Genomic DNA, 14,744 nt, shown 5'->3' on the forward strand with positions numbered 1-14,744 from the left:
CAATTACTTAATCAGGCAGAGGAGTGGCAAATTCCTGCGAGATCCAGGCCTGGTTCATTTTCAGGAAAGTAAGCCGGTCAACGTTATCGGAGGATAGTCGCATGCGACGGTCTGTTAGTACACCACCTGCGGCACTAAAGACACGTTCCGATAAGACACTAGCCGCAGGGCAAGCCAGCACCTCCAATGCATACTGTCTTAGCTCTGGCCATGTATCCAGCTTAGAGACCCAAAACTTGAACGGGGAAGAGCCGTCTGGGAGTACACTAAGAGGGCAAGCCATGTAGTCTGTCACCATCTGACGGAACCGTTGCCTCCTGCTGACTGGAGCCGCCGGTGATGGTGTAGACATTTGGGGCGGGCACACAAAAGTTTTCCACAGTTGTGCCATACTTGGCTTGCCTTGGGCAGAGGCACTGCTTCTGCTCCCTCTTTGTGCAGAGCCTCCTCCTCCACTGCCTCGACACACTGAGCTGCTTTGTAAAGCACTAGCAGCACTCCTCTCAGTTGGACTGGAGAAGATGATGGAATTCACCAGTGTGTCGTGGTACTCCCGCATTTTACGCTCCCGTGTCAACGCCGGGATGAGGTTTTGGACATTGTCACGGTAGCGAGGATCAAGGAGGGCGTATACCCAATAATCAGGCACGTTGAGAATGTGGTCGATGCGGCGGTCGTCTCTCAGGCACTGCAACATGAACTCAACTGCCAACTGGCCCAGAAACGCTGTCCCCTGCTTGAGACATGATCTCTGCCAGCTCTTCATCACCCCACCCTCGCTGTACACACTGACTACTGGACAATGGTGGAACTCCCTCCTCTGGACGTAGCTCTTCCTCGTCCATTGACTCCTCCTCATCCTCCTCACAAAGGGTCCCCTGCCGACCCCTTTGTGAGGAACCATGTGGCGCTGACTGTCCAGAACCTGATGGAAAAGGTGACTCCTCATCCTCCACCTCTTCCACATCATCCCTTATCCCTTGCAGGGTTTCTTGAAGCAAGCAGATAAGGGGGACAGTCATGCTGACTAGTGCATCATCTGCACTTGCCATCCGCGTGGAATAATCAAAAGGACGCAAAACCTGGCAGACGTCCTTCATAGTGGCCCACTCTGTGGTTGTGAAGTCTGAGCGGCGCTGACTGCGACTTCTTTGCGCCTGATGCAGCAGGTACTCCATTACTGCTTGCTGCTGCTCACACAACCGCTCCAACATATGTAACGTGGAATTCCACCTGGTAGGTAGGTCACATATGATGCGATGTTCAGGAAGGCGAAACCGATGCTGCAGAGCAGCAATGCGGGATCTTGCCAAGCTGGAACGCCGCAAGTGAGCACACTCTAGGCGGGCCTTGTGCAGAAGTGCATCAAGATCCGGATAGTCCCTCAGAAAACTCTGCACAACCAAATTGAGCACATGTGCCAGACATGGGATGTGAGTGAGGTTGCCAAGGCCTAAAGCTGCCACCAGATTTCGGCCATTGTCACACACTACCATGCCTGGCTGGAGATTCGCTGGCAGTAACCACACATCGCTCTCCTGCTTTAGGGCATTCCAGAGCTCCTGCGCTGTGTGGCTTCGATTCCCCAATGAAACTAGTTTCAAGACGGCCTGCTGACGTTTGGCCACGGCTGTGCTCATGTCAGTCATAACAGGTAAACGTTCACGGGTCCATGTGGAGGTGGACTGTGACGGATCCTGCAGCGAGGAATCTGAGGAACTGGTGTAAGAGGAGGAGTCAATGCGTACAGACTGGATTCCTGCAATCCTTGGAGTGGGCAGGACACGTCCTGCGCCACTCGCACGGTCTGTACCCGGCTCAACAACATTAACCCAATGGGCAGTGACGGAAAGGTATCGCCCCTGTCCATGTTGACTGGTCCACGCATCAGTGGTGAGGTGGACCTTGCTACTGACGGCGTTCAGTAGCGCATGTTTGATTTGTCCCTCCACATGCTTGTGCAGGGCAGGGACAGCTTGCCTGCTGAAGTAAAAGCGGCTGGGCACCTTGTACTGTGGGACTGTCAATGCCATCAAGTCACGGAAGCTGTCAGTCTCCACCAGCCTTAATGAGAGCATTTCCAGGGACAGAAGTTTGGCAATGCCTGCATTCAAAGCGTGTGCTCGGGGGTGGTTTGCCGAGAATGCCCGCCTTTTCTCCCATGCCTGTACTACCGATGGCTGTAGACTAGGCTGGGAGTGTGAGGATGACTGGGAACGTGGTGCTGTGGGTGGAATTACACTAGGTCTCTGGACAACAGTGCCAGAGGTTCTTCCATGGCGATCCAAGGAGGAAGCCGAACCAGCTGTGCGTGAGCTGGAGGAAGAAGCTACACGAGCTGAAGAGGTGGTAGCTGCCGCTGTTGGTTGGCCTACGTCTTCAGTGTGTTTTTGTAACACCACCGCGTGCCTGGTCCGCACATGTTTCCACATATTTGTGGTATTGAGGTTGCTGACACTTTTACCTCTTTTTACTTTCTGATGACACAGCTTGCATTTGACAAAACAAATGTCATCTGCAACTGTGTCAAAAAAGGACCAGGCACTGCAAGTCTTGGGAGCGCCCATTTTGGCTTTTGAAAGAGACAGGCTCCTAACTGGTGCCAAAGTGGAGGCTACAGGCTCCGCAGTCTTCCCCCTCCCTCTCCCTCTTTGGCCCGTTAGGGGAATCTCTTCCTCTGAGCTGCTCCCACCACCTTCCTGTTCCTCACGGCACAATGGGTCAAGGACCTCATCATCTCCACTACCCTCTGCCACCAACTGCTCCTCCTGGGTAGTCTCGGCAGCACAGTACGCACCAGAAAGCGGCACCTGAGTTTCATCATCAGATGCGTACTGCGCTGTGGTCACCGCAGGCACTGACCCACCCGCCTCTTCAGAGTCAGAGAGACAAAGCTGTTGGGCATCACTGCACACTGCCTCTTCTTCCATTTCTCCAATACTGCTTGGCTGGCCCCCTGTTTCCAAGCCAAGAGATTCAGAGAACAAAAGTAGAGACGGCTCCTGTCCTGGGCTCTCTGACTGCCTGGCCAATTTGGCAGGTGGTGAAGAGACAGATGACTGATCTCCAGTGGTCTGTGCCTGAGAGGATGTGGCACTAATTGAAGTCGATGCGTTAGCTGCCATCCATCCGACAACGGCTTCAATTTGATCTTCACGCAGCAGCGGTGCACGGCCCTCTCCGACAAAGCTGCACATGAAGGACTGTTCCCTGCTGAAACTGGGTGATGGTGAGTCACCGGTGCCCGCAGCAGGCACAGAATCACCACGTCCTCTCCCTGCTCCTCTCCCTGCTCCACGCCCACGCCCACGACCCTTACTCCCTGCCCTCTTCATCTTGGTTGACAGATAAAGATAAGCAGAAAAGTACTAAGGCCTTAGTGTGCTTATTCCTGAAATGCTCCTCCTAACAGGTGTAAGAAACACTAATGTTGTAAAGTGTGGACTAGACTTTATTATTGATAAAATGTGGCCTACACAAGTGTTAAGTGGTGTTTGGTGAACTTTACTTTTTTTTTTCTGCAGATCGGGCTACGGAGCGAGTTTAACTCACACGGAGACCGTGCAGACAGCCGTAAACGGCGCTGCAAGGCCCAAAAACCCTCCTCTAGGTTATCCTATCTAGTGTTTTTCCACTATTTAGCTGGAGACGGGTGGAAAGACACTAATAGGAAATTGTTTACAAAATTTTCAACAGGCTGCACTATTTCAAAAAAAGGAAAAGTTTTTTAACGGTATGAGGCAGTGACAAACCCTGAGCTGAATACAACGGGCTTTCGCTGCACACAGACTACAGGGCGAGCTGCGCTCACACGGAGACCGTGCAGACAGCCGTAAACGGCGCTGCAAGGCCCAAAAACCCTCCTCTAGGTACTCCTATCTAGTGTTTTTCCACTATTTGGCTGGAGACGGGTGGAAAGACACTAATAGGAAATTTTTAAAAAAATTTTCAACAGGCTGCACTATTTGAAAAAAGGACAAGTTATTTTACAGTATGAGGCAGTGACAAACCCTGAGCTGAATACAACCGGCTATGGCTGCACACAGACTACAGGGCGAGCTGCGCTCACACGGAGGCCCAAAAACGCCCCTCTAGGTTATCCTATCTAGTGTTTTTCCACTATTTAGCTGGAGACGGGTGGAAAAACACTAATAGGAAATTTTTGAAAAAATGTGCAGCAGGCTGCACTATGAGCAAAAAGGACAATGGATAGAACTGTGTGAGGCAGTGTGAACCCCCCCTGAGCTGAATACAACCGGGTATATGGCTGCACACAGACTACAGAGTGAGCTGCACACACACACACACACTGAGACCTTGCAGAACGCTCTTAAAACAGCGCTGCAAGGCAAGAGCAAGGTGAACTGAACAGTGAACACAGCGTTTGCTAAATTAGCCTTGGAAAAGCAAAATAAAGCAATTAGCTATCTCAACTGGCCCTCAGTTAGAACACAGCGTCCTGTCCCTAACTGAAATCACAGCAGAGTGAGCGCAAAATGGCGGCAGCGTTTTTTTATAGGGCAGAGTGACATTATTTCAGCAGCCAATCACAGCCTTGCCAGTACTTACATGCCCACCATGCTAAACAGGATGTGCCCACACTTCCATTCATTCCTCATTGGCTGCTGCGTTCAGTTTGAATTCTGGGAACTTCCGATTCCGGTATCCGATACGCGGGAAGTATCGGAATTCGGTATCGGAATTCCGATACCGCAAGTATCGGCCGATACCCGATACTTGCGGTATCGGAATGCTCAACACTAATTATGACAAATTCATCTATAAAGACTTGTGAACTGAAAAATGTAGCAAGATATGGAATAACAACAACACTGTATGACCTGTTAATATACAGATCTGTTTAGCTAAGACAAAACAGTGTAAACTCAGAAAATGATACAATACACCATATCATGTTTTTTTGGAAAAAGTCCAGTAGGACTAAATGAGGTGCATAACACTTAAGTGTCATCCCAAAAGGAATACTGGGCATAATTGTATAGCTGCCCAGGATTTATAGCAAGCTAAATTCCCCCAAAATTGGCGTAAGTCATCATGGGGCGCTCAAAGATGTAATCAATAATCATCATATCTTATCATCCCAATAAATTAGTCATAGAAAAACAATCCGCTGATGCATGTTATAATATCTCCAAAGAGAAGAAGCCCACGCGAAACGCGCATTGGGGCTGCTACGTAGCACGCACTGACAGATATTGGTATGGGTAAGTCAAGCGGTCCTTGAAGGTTTTTTCCTTACATTTTGTAGTATGTTTGGTGGGATAGAATGAAGGTGATGGAATGTTTCATGCCTACTACTTATATCGGTGACTAAGCATACTTACTTGTTCCCTGTATTATGGAATGTTTCTTGGATTTTTTACTATGGTAACAGGGTATATGGAGTGTACCTTTGTGGTCTGTTGACTAGCCCATTCTGTTACTACAGTTGTGGTGCTTTCCCACACTTGAGTTTTTGTGTGTGCTTTTCATGTCTGTCTTTGCATAGGTCATTGTTATTATCATTATGTACTTATTAATAAAATATTTATTTCACCAATTTTGCTTGGACTTGTACTCCTTTGTTTCTGTGTAGGGTTTACAATAAATTAATCATGTTGTGGCAATATGAAATAAAATATAAAAATATATTCATCATAAGAAATAAGTGAAAATGATCCCCAGTGTGACCGTGAATTGAAATGCGTTCTGATGGCATATAAAGATATCTATCTTGCAAAACACTTGTACTATAGGTAAAACTATTAGGACGATGTATTACAGTTTTAGGGAACATTTGAAACCAAACAAGACAGGGGTAGAAGATACTTGAATGATTAAACATGTAGTTGACACTCAGAATACTGTCCCTAGAGTATTGAAAATTTGCTGGTTTGGAATGTGTAGAAATCTCAAAAAATGGATGACAGTGACACAAAATGTTACTACAAAAAGAAGAACATGGGATAAAATGAACAAAAGCATAAGGAACCATTAGGCTTTAATGAAAAAAGTATTTGACATAATTTTCGCTATACCTCGAAATAGTGTGCTGTTTCCACTGTTCAAATCAGTTTGTAGAAGTGTAAGTAGACGTGAAATCACCGATGCCTGATGTTTTTCTCCTGTATTGTTCCCACATAATTTTTATTGTTAGATATGAATGATTAAAGATCATCTTTACTTCTATTATTTGGAATACGCCAGACATCTCCAGGTCCTGGTTCAAGAAAGGCCCGAAATTTGGGACCAACGTGATTCCAACTATGCTAACCGGGCAAGGAAAGAGGCTGCTTGGAGGAGCATCTGTGAGATCCTTTTAACAGATTATGAGCAGCGGCCACGTGAGGGACGGAGGCAAATAAGTAAGTACACTCATGTTTCTCAATCAATAAATATTGTAAACTGCAGTAAGAACAATATTTTGACTTTAGTATTATTTCTCTTATTCTGAATTTGTATGTATATTGCACCATTTATTTAATGGTGCTGGACATGAGAAAGGGGTCATGACAGACTGGTATAGAGGTGAGAGGACCCTGTCCTTGTGTACTTACATTCTATGGTGTTATCCTTTTATGGTATTGTGATATTTTTGTGTTAAATTTGATTATTGAAGATATTTATTAAGAAATACAGCTTACTAGGGCATATTACAATCTGGTAAATCAATGACACCTTGTGGTACCACTGTGCACAATGGCCTTATACGTTATTTTCTTCTCGGTCATTGGCAGTGGAAGATGTTATGAGACGTTAGCGCAGCATTCGGGACCAGTACTGGAAAGAAAGGCAGCAGCGGTCAAGAAGTGGGTCATCTGCTCCGGCAAAAAGTATATACATTTTGACCGGCTGTCCTTTCTGGATCCCAATATGGATCTCAGACCGTAAGCACAAGTCTCACACCACATTACACATATGTTTGGAATGCTCATAGATGATTTCTCAAATTAAGTTTTTCAATTTTCATAACAGAACACAATCCAACCTTACTGAGGGGGAGACAACAGGGTTCGAATCAGAGCCATTGATTGATCCTGTTGGGGAAGTAGAAGAGGTGGCTCGCCCATCTACGGCTCCTACCATGTTCATCACTCCGGATCCATCTTCAGCTGCCCCTCATGTTCAGCATCCACCTAGGACAGATGATGCAGCCCCACACATAGATGCACCAGCTTCAGGGATGCCTGAAGATCACTGTTCTGCTGGACGCCTCCCCACAGCCTGCTGTGACCTCATGCCGTGGCCGCAGGAGGAGAGAGCTAATGGAAACCTGAAAGAATGTGGACAATGGTGTCTTAAATTATTTGGCTAGGGCTGCTCAGGATGATGGTGAGGGGACATTTTCTCAAAGCCTGCCCCTGTATCTCCGTACCATACACCGTGAGGTGAGGCTATGTGTGAGAGGGTGCTTTCAAATCCTTCTTGATGCATGCACCCCCCAAATAGCCCTTATGATTTGTTTCAGTACATTGAAAGGTGGCAGCTGTCACCCTGTAATGTCCTGCATATGTTAACAAATCAACCAGTGGTTGATGCTCAAGCGGGATCTGAAGCACCTCCTCCACGTATGCCTACACCTCAGCGCTTTCCCCAACATAACCCACCAATGCCTACACGGTACCAAATGGCACCCTTCCAGCAACCTTAGCAATATGGCCACTTGTCTAGGTCCAGTGTTGGAGGCTGGTCTCAACCTGGGTTTGGACGACATGGCCATATTGGTGGAGGTTATGACTCACGTGAGGTGTACTATAGTCATGATGTCCATAGTATCCACCATTATGGCCAGTGCTCATCTGGGCAATGTGAGCATGGGCATATTTTGGAGCAGGCCCAACAGAGACGTCACCAACAGGGTGAAGGACAATTGGCCCAACAAAGGCCACAAGAGCAGCAATCCGAACTGCCGCCATCACTTCCACCAACGTATCAGAATCTTTAAAAAATGACTTGTTGATAATTTTGTGTTAGCTATAGTGTTGAGCGATACCGTCCGATACTTGAAAGTATCGGTATTGGATAGTATCGGCCAATACCCGAAAAATATCGGATATCGCCGATACTGATATCCGATACCAATACAAGTCAATGGGACATCAAGTATCGGAATGTATCCTGATGGTTCCCAGGGTCTGAAGGAGAGGAAACTCTCCTTCAGGCCCTGGGATCCATAGTGAGGTGTAAAATAAAGAATTAAAATAAAAAATATTGATATATTCACCTCTCCGGCGGCCCCTGGACATCACGCTGGTAACCGGCCGGCTTCTTTGCTTAAAATGAGCGCGTTTAGGACCTGCGAATGACGTCGCAGCTTCTGATTGGTCGCGTGCCGCTCATGTGACCGCCACGCGACCAATCAGAAGCCGCGATGTCATTCGCAGGTCCTAAATTCCTAGAATTAGGAGTTTAGTGAATGAGAATGATGTCGCGGCTTCTGATAGGTCGCGTGGCGGTCACATGAGCGGCACGCGACCAATCAGAAGCCGCGACGTCATTCGCAGGTCCTAAACGCGCTCATTTTAAACAAAGAAGCCGGCCGGTTACCAGCGTGATGTCCAGGGGCCGCCGGAGAGGTGAATATATCAATATTTTTTATTTTAATTCTTTATTTTACACATCCCTATGGATCCGATACCGATACCCCAAAAGTATCGTATCTCGGTATCGGAATTCCGATACCGCAAGTATCGGCCGATACCCGATACTTGCGGTATCGGAATGCTCAACACTAGTTAGCTACCAAAATTATTTAATCTGCTGTGATAGCAATGTTGTTTGTTTAAATTTTTACACTTTGGCCAAGTTTAAATGGCCACAAAAGCCATATAATGTAAATATGGTGATATAACAAAAATGTTGGCTTATGATATCATTTATAAACAAACATTAACAAGCCAATTTCTTTGTGTTTGACAAATCATTATTACACCATACACAATTCAAACATGTTGAAACATATTAAAAAAAATTAAAAAAATTACAACATAGAGACAACATTATCTTGCCAGGGAGTAGCACCCTGAGGGGAAAGAAAATAATTTGTATAAATTTCCCCAACTTTTAGGGCAGAAAGGAGACATAGCTGAGGAAGGACTTGTGGTGTAGGCCTACCCACATTGGCCAACATGCCTTCACCACTGTCAGCTGAGGAGCACTCATGAATTCTTGTGAAATTGTGTAAAACAACACAAGCTTTTATGACTTCATTAACATTTGCCTCACTCACCTGAATGGCAGACTGGAGGACACGCCATTTGGCACAGATAATGCCAAAGGTGCACTCCACCAGTCGCCGCACCCGTGAAAGTCTCACATTAAACACACGCCGCCGGTGGTCCAGGTTGCGCCAGGGATAAGGCCTCATGACATGCCTGGTCATTTGGAAGGCCTCATCTGCCACAAGCAGGGACTGCTTCAGCATTTGAGCCTGGGTGTTGTCGTGGTGGTGGGAGGTCCAACAGGTTTTCACGTAGCCACCGACCCATAATGGACGAATTGAAGACTCTAGAGTCTCCAGTTTGCCCATAGGCCCCAATATCTACAATTATAAACCTGTAGTTACTGTCAACTACAGCTAACAGAACTACAGAGAAAAACTGCTTATAACTGTAGAATTGGGAGCCTGAGTTCGGCGGCTTACGTACCCTGATATGTTTCCCTTCCAGGGATCCAATACAGTGAGGAAAATCAAAAGAGTCATTAAATCCATGGGCTATTTTCAGCCAATCCTCCCTTTTGCGCTCCGGCTTCAGAAGTTCATGTAGTTTGTACCATATTTGAACACATGTATCACGCACAATGCCGGAAATAGCGGACCTCCCTATCAGAAATTCCAGATGTATTTCGGCGTAAGACAATCCAGTTGATAGGAATCTGAAAGCACACAACCCAAAAAAAATATTAGCAATGTTGCAATGCTTGTTAATAACAATAGTAAAGCAAAGTAATATGAGGATATAAAAAGGCAGGATACCAGTGTACCTTACAAAAAGTACACTGGCTACTAACATTTAACATTAACTACATATTTGTATCTGATTTTGTTAAAATTGAATAATATAATTTAAATCTTATGCTAGGAAAATCAAAATAGGACAAAAAATCATCAACATACAGTATGTGAGGATGGTGAATACATACCGTAAGGTAAGGAGAAGACGCTCCTCTGCGGATATGCATTTCTGCATCCTGGTATCCTGATGCGTTATTCCTGGATGTACTGTCTTCAACAAGATATCAAAGGTGGGTATTGACATGCGACAGTACTGGAAGAATTTGTCCGGATGTGTCCGCAGAGCTGAATAGAGCCTGTGAAAATGCCCTTTAGTGAGGCGTTGCCGCAAAAGTGGATGCACCCACATTCTTCTTTTCCTCCTTCACGGATCAACTATCACGGGGTATAGCTGCCCAAAGTGGCGTGACAAGACCCAATTAAATAACACTCGCTGAGTTGGTGTGAAATGCAGGAGGTCACATATGTTGCCCAAGTACCACCAAAACACCTACACAAGCACAGCAGAAAAATGGCCATATGGGAGGGTTCCACCTGTTGGAGAGGCCTTAAAATAGGTTTATGCTGATTTAAATTAATTTCAGGCCTCAAAACCGTTAAATGTCCATTAAATGTCCATTTTGAAGGTTGCGTGAAAAAAAGCATTACGGATGCCATACGGATTACATACAGAGGTTTATATGCGCCAAATACGCAGCCACACCCTGCCTACATATGACATACGGATCACTGTTTTGGGATCATTTCTGCATATTACGCCTGTAAAAAATGAACCGTATTCCCTTATGCCGAGTGTGACACCGGCCTAAGAAAATAATTAATCCGATCACTAAACAGCGTAACGAGCAAAAAAATCAAAATGCCATAATTATGCTTTTTTGGTCATAGCAGCATTGCATTAAAATAAATAGATTTGAATGAAATCAATTTGCTCATTTCTACTCTTCACACAAGCTTAAAGGGAATAATCTATATAATATATATATAATCTAACCTCTTTTTCTCATCTTTCAGGATACATCGGGGGCTTATCTACAGCATTACAAAATGCTGTAGATAAGCCTCTGATGCTGGTGGGCTTAGCTCATCTTCGATTTTGGGGATGACAGGTTCCCTTTAAGCTTGTGTGAAGAGTAGAGATGAGCAAATGGGCATCTCTGCAGAAAGGTGAGGAATACTGCTATTTGTTTTTTTACCTCTTTTGCAGATGACAAGGGCACCGGGGGAATAGGTGAGGTCGTAAGTATGTTTTAATTAAGAGTATTAAAGGAGTCTGTGTCTTTCTTTCAATAAAAGGACTTTGTGACATCAACCCCCCAACTATCACCCCACTTGCCACCGCTACAAGGCAAGTGGGAAGAGCAAGGCTAAGTGCCAGAATGGGTGCATTTTAGAGATTTGCCTTTTCTGGGGTGGCTGAGAGCTGATATTTTTAACCTGGGGGCAGTAATCATGTCCTCTTCCTAGGCTATTAATATCAGCACGCAGCTGTCTGCATAGTCTCTGGTTATTAATTATAGGGGGACTGCACATCATTTTTTATGGGTTCCCAATTTTAATAGAAAGTAAAGGCTAAGTTTACAGCTGTGAGCTGATAATAATAGCCTGGGAAGCTCCATGGGTATTACCTCTTCCCAGGATATAAACATTGGCCCCCAGCGTCGGCTTTCCCTCTGCTGGTTATGAAAATTCTGCAATACTTTTCCAAAAAATAATCTTTTATTAATTAAATACAGGTGCAGTATGATGCAAACACTATACTAATTGTATTTGTCACAGACATTTATATATCTTCCAGAAAGAAAAGAAATGAGCGGCACTGCCCCCACAACTCGGGTCCACACTGGACCGACTTCAGGTGGTAACACAATATCTTGCTCGATGTCACTCTCCACAAACCGTGATAACATGGGACTTCGGGTGCTCTTCAGAAATAACAGTCTATGGTCCACAAATTTTTAAAAGGAGAAAATGAAAGCACTCACCAGTCTTCCAAAAGATTCCTTTATTAACACCAACTCCAGATAAAATTCATGGCCGGGGGAGAAGGAGCCGAAGCTCATGTGAGCAGAGGGGGACGACGGCCGTTTCGCGCTGTGCCTGCGCTTCTACGGGTCAATCTGTGCTCAGGTAAGACAGCGGAAATAGTGTACCGGCCCTGACACCTCCCACTACCAAAACCCTCCCACAAATCACAAAATACACCAAATATAAAAAGCACATTTAAAAACATTAAGACAAACATCTGAGACTACTTCTAAAGCTCTAACATGAATCTATATACTATGTTCACAGTAATATCGTACCCGAAATATTGGCATAGGTTCAAGCTTGCAATCTACCTGACTCCAGGGTATTGCCTCTGTCTCTATAAGAAAATGGACATGTCCACATGATCATTGAAGCCAAGCGGACCCAGCGCATTACTGCGCATGATCCACCTGGCCTCATGTCTCAGGAGTAAGTTATTCCAATCTCCTCCTTGGGCCGGCAGAATAACCCTTTCTATTCCAGCAAAGGTAAGACATTGCACATTACTACCATGCTCCTCTCTCACATGCGAAATCAGACGTGGGACTCCTTTCCCTGTCACCACAGACCGGCAATGTTCACGAAAACATATATGTAGTGGCCGAATTGTCTTCCCACTATAATACAACCTACATGGGCAAAATATAACATACACCACATGGTCAGTTCTACAAGTGATGAAATCGTTAACCGTGTGTTCCACGGCTCCCATACGTAAAACGCGATCGGTCGTATGTTCTCTATATATCTGCCTATTCTATTTGTATTTACTGTATGTAATCCATCGCTTCTATCCTGCCGGTTCCTGCAGTGATTTTCCAGCACAATATATTCATATAAATGTGTGTGTTACTGACATCTATATATATATATCTATATATATATCTATATATATATATATATATATATATATATATATATATATATATATATATTGTGAGGATACGCTACCTGAGTGTGTTGGGGGACACTCGCTTGGCACAAGATTCAAGCACTCAGGCACGGTACCTCACATGAGTCTGGTTTATTAAACTGCATAAACCATATTATGTACAGTCCATTGCAATACAGCCACGGAACATTAAAGGACATCAGACAGTTCATGTAGCAGATAGGCTTCTCTGCTGTATATTACAATTCCCCCAGTCCGGGGTTACCTTTCAGGAGTTCACTTCTCACACTGACTTCACGTCAGTCCCAGGTCCTCAACACAGACCATCCAGGTCTACGGTCTCCAGGTGCTTCCAGGAGGACTCCACTCCTAGGAGCCTCCAACACCGACCGTCCAGGACCTTGCAGCACCCAGGCCACTCTGTAGTGTCCAGCCAGGACACATGGAAGTCTGTCCACAGTTGCAGTCTCCCAAACACTCCCACCGTGTGCTACACACACCTACTTTTCATAGGTGTAACCACACCCAGGTACCTGTCACATGGCTAGTCAGGTGAGTGTGACATCACCACAGGTCCTTCAACACAAAACCAACTTACGTATTCAGACACGCCTCTTTGGGTGGGTTTGTAGGTGACTAGACCCACCCATCTCTCCAATCACCTGGAAGCCTTCCCAATGTAAACAAATCCCTCAGTAGTAGATCTGCTTGAGCAAAACATACCCAGGCTTCCATCACAGGGCCACCTACCTCTGTGATACACAGCGTCCATCAATCACATGACCAGTTGCTGTTTCAACCCAATTATGTCTCCATGTGCATCCCGAAGTGCACATGCAGCGCCCCCTGGCTGCAACACTTGTCCCTGCACCACATACCTCCCCCCTTTGTTCAACCCTATTGGGGTGGACACATGACATAAACCCGGGGTTCCTATACCGGGAACCCACGTCACCTTTGATAGGCCTCCCCCACCGGTCAGTTTGTTGGTCCTGGGGTTCAACCCTTGAGTCACCATCCGTTTGTGTCAGCAGACCATTTTTGGTCAATCTACTTACAGACGAGCTGACTGTCTGGTCTGAGTCTGAGCCTCCGCTACTACGTCTGCTACCAGGTCTCCCACCTCGGTCACTCAGCCCTGAGTTAACAGAAGAGTCACTTCTTTGGGCTCTTCTCTTTAGGGTGCCTTTTCGTATCTCCATACTCTGGGTTGGAAGTGGTCGCCATATTATATTCTGCAGCTGTTTATTAATCTTCAGACGTTCCAGTCTTAGCTGCTCTATCTCCTTTAGATACCTCACTCGGTATTCAAGAAGCACTCGAATGTTCCTAAGGCTATCTACTGAGCCAATTACAACCAATGGAACCATCTCATCTTCACCAGATACCTGGACTTCACCATCATCCGGAATCCTCAGTCTTACCACACCGGATCTATTCACCAGGTCCTGCATCACTTTTCCAAATCTTCCAATGACTTTCCCCACCAGACTTCTGGGTACTTGAATGACGTCTTCCACAAAGCCCAGCCGACTTTGCGCTTTCCTGGCATGCTCCAAACGTCGAGCTGCTTCCTTGTTCCTCAACAGGATCATTTGTTTCGTGCGAAGACATTGTAGGTGCATATCCTTCAGGACAGCTACCCGCTTAACTGTGACTTCCATAGTCGACAGTATCACCAACTGTTTAGTCTCTGGTGCCCAGTGCACACTACATGCTTCCACCGCTTTTCTAAAGGCCTCATGCACACCTTCACCGGTACAGGCTCCTTGCACATCCTCGGGTACATCTATCACACTCTTGAAG

Source organism: Ranitomeya imitator, chromosome 1 (genome assembly GCF_032444005.1).
Source record: "Ranitomeya imitator isolate aRanImi1 chromosome 1, aRanImi1.pri, whole genome shotgun sequence".
NCBI classification, from domain to species: domain Eukaryota; kingdom Metazoa; phylum Chordata; class Amphibia; order Anura; family Dendrobatidae; genus Ranitomeya; species Ranitomeya imitator.